Below are 2,961 nucleotides of genomic sequence, written 5' to 3' on the forward strand. Positions count from 1 at the left end.
GATTTTATAGAAACTACAGCTAAAGATCTTCCTGTTAAGAAGCTCCTGCCTCCCTCCTCACTAGAACTATAGAAAGTAGATCACATCAGCCTGGTTCTGAAGTTCTTCCTCTGGTTTCCTGTAGCTCCGACTTTAAAGTCCTTCTGTTAGTCTAGAAATCACAGAATAGATCAGCACCTCAGTCCATAACAGATCTGTTTTACTCAGGTCTTCTATTTCCATCCTACTCTGTCCACCCAGAACTAGAACCAAACCTGGAGAAGCAGCATCTATGCTCTACAGATCTGGATCTCATCTAGATGTTTTTATCTGCTTTTCTAGCTGCTTCTATTAGGATTTTATCTGTAGTTGTTTTTATTTCTCTAATATTTTATTGTTTAATTCTTGTAAAACACTTTGAATTTTGCTCTAGAAATAAACTTGCAGGATCTGGTCTCTGCAGACCCTTAGGCTCCTCCTCCTCCTCTGAGGTCAAAGGTGATTGGCTGACAGAGGCGCCGTCCCTCCCCCTCCTTCATCGCTCCCTCCATGATCCATCTGATGACGGCGCTAATCTGCATGTCACCTACAATTAGGAGGATCGGGGAAGGCAGAGATTTTCAAACGGCGAAGCAATCAGAAGGCGGCTGCGGCGCGGAGCGTGCTCGCCGACGGCGGCCCTGCTGGATGGCAGCGTGACGGCTGTAGAAGTGGCAGCGATGTGACAAGTTTCCTCTGATCAGGACCCGAGCAGCGCTGAGACTCTGAGGCACAAACGCTCCGCTTTACGCTCCTCTTCCTCATTAACATCTCTCACATATCCTGGGAAAGCCCTCAGGATGCTTCCTCCGCTCCCGCCCTCCTCATTCCAGCACCTTCTGCTCCCTACAGCTTCCTGTTCGCCTTCTTCCTCTTTTAACTTTACAAAATCAAACATTTCAGCTCTAAGTCTGACTGAGGAGTAAATCAGACTAATAATTATAAAATCTAATCAGTTTTCAGTGAATCTGAAACATTCAGTCATTTCATTAAATAAAGGAGGATTCAGCTTCTACCAGAAGTTTCTATAAATACTTTTATGCCTTGTTTCATTTTACTGTCTGTAAATAATTATTTGATCATATGTTTATATTAATTCTTTTTTTCTAAAATGACGTCACCTTGAAGGGCTGAAGGAGTTTATCCGTCATGTTAATAACTGCAGGATTCTAGATCTTTATAGGCTGGAAGGGAAAGGGTTAACTCTGATCAGCTTTGATAAGCAAACTATGATAACGACTCTAAGATCTAATTAATTATTGTTCAATTTCTAGACTTCTCTCCATCTTCGCCTCTACAGCTGCTTCTCGCTACTCATTTATTCACCTTTAAGGACTTTAAGCTTGTTTTTATTTATCTTTATTTTTTATTTTTTATCATTTTTTTTTATTTTTTATCATTATTTTATATTTTTTATCATTATTTTATATTTTTTATCATTATTTTTTATCCCCTCCCTGTAACTGCAGAGCAGAACGATGGTCCTTGATGTGCCGATGATGAAACCTGCAGGTCACATCCTGATTTATCCTTCAGCAGATTCAACTTTTAATGCTGGAAATGATGTTTTTCCTTCTTATTGGTTCATTTGCTTCACGTCTCTGATCTAATTTCCCTCCTTCCCGTTACGTTAGAGATCCTCAGATGGCGTCCAGATTCCTCAGATGGCGTCCAGAGTGAGATGGTTCAGATCCAGGTGGAGGGACAGACGACGTTTCGGCCTTTAGATCCAAACAATCTGCAGGAAAGGATCCTTTAATGACGATTCCAGGTCAGGAGAATAAAATGGTTAAAATATTCAATGAGCTTCTGCTTCAATCTTTCTGTGATGCAGTTAAAATCTGATTTATGCTCCAATATTTGAGCATCTGCCTACCTATTCATCCCGCCCTTTCATCCAACTGTTCATTCCAGTTAAATAAACGGAGATCGATGAATTTCACTCATTCAGCACTTTCTTATATCTTTGCAAAGAGCGAACAGTTCCTCATTCGGTCCTTCCTGCTCGGTAATCAGACCTGTTCTACCTGAGCAGCGTTCGTTCCTCCTTACTATCAATAATGGAAAGCAGTCAGAGTTAAACTAATTCCAGACACTTTGGTTAAACAGCAACATCAATAAACCTGAGAAAGAATCTGGTTTGTTTGGGTAGAAGCTCTATCTGCTCTAGAAACGCCGTCACTCAGTCACTGTGGTCATGGAGGTGCGACAGATTGAGTGAAAACCTTTATAGTGATAAAACAGGATAAATTAATACATGAAATAAGTAAGTAAATAGTCTTCCTGTTCTTTCTATCCCTTATTTTCAGACGTATCTGGTCAGTAATCAGTGCCGTGGCCTAAATAGGAGAAGAAAATGAGCCGTTCGCTCCGTCCTGCCTCAGTCGCAGTCCGTCATTATTTATTGACCTCTTATCTCGGCCTACTTTCTCTCCGCCTTCGCACCGCCCCGAGGTTCAATCAGATCTCTTCAGTGATGAAGATGAAACTGCCCCCTGCCTTCACCTCCTCCTGTTCCACTCGTCCACATCGGTGGAAACTAATCCTTTCCAGCGAACAAACAACTTACATCTCTTCACAGCCGAGACAAAAGGTTTGGCTTGAAATGAGGCGCAGAGTGAAGAGACGGGACATTAAAACGAGGAAGCAGCCATGTTTAGTTTAGTTTGTGTGTGTTTACAGCTGTAATTAGTGAATATTGCTGAGAGCAGAATGCTCATATTGGCCATACAGCAGGAGCCCACCAGTAATGGCTCCGTCTCCACGCCAAAACACACCCACTGGTTTCACTGAGTGGCTGACAGGCACCCAGTAAACTCAGAGTGGGCTAATTGCAGGCAAGATGTTCATTGGTCTGAGTGTATAATTGGACTTCAGGAGGTAGAAAGACAATCTGAGGCATGTAAACGAGCTGGAAGCAGTTTGAAGGGTAGCAGTGTTTTT

This window comes from Cyprinodon variegatus, unplaced genomic scaffold (genome assembly GCF_000732505.1).
Source record: "Cyprinodon variegatus isolate N-32 unplaced genomic scaffold, C_variegatus-1.0 Scaffold861, whole genome shotgun sequence".
NCBI lineage: Eukaryota > Metazoa > Chordata > Actinopteri > Cyprinodontiformes > Cyprinodontidae > Cyprinodon > Cyprinodon variegatus.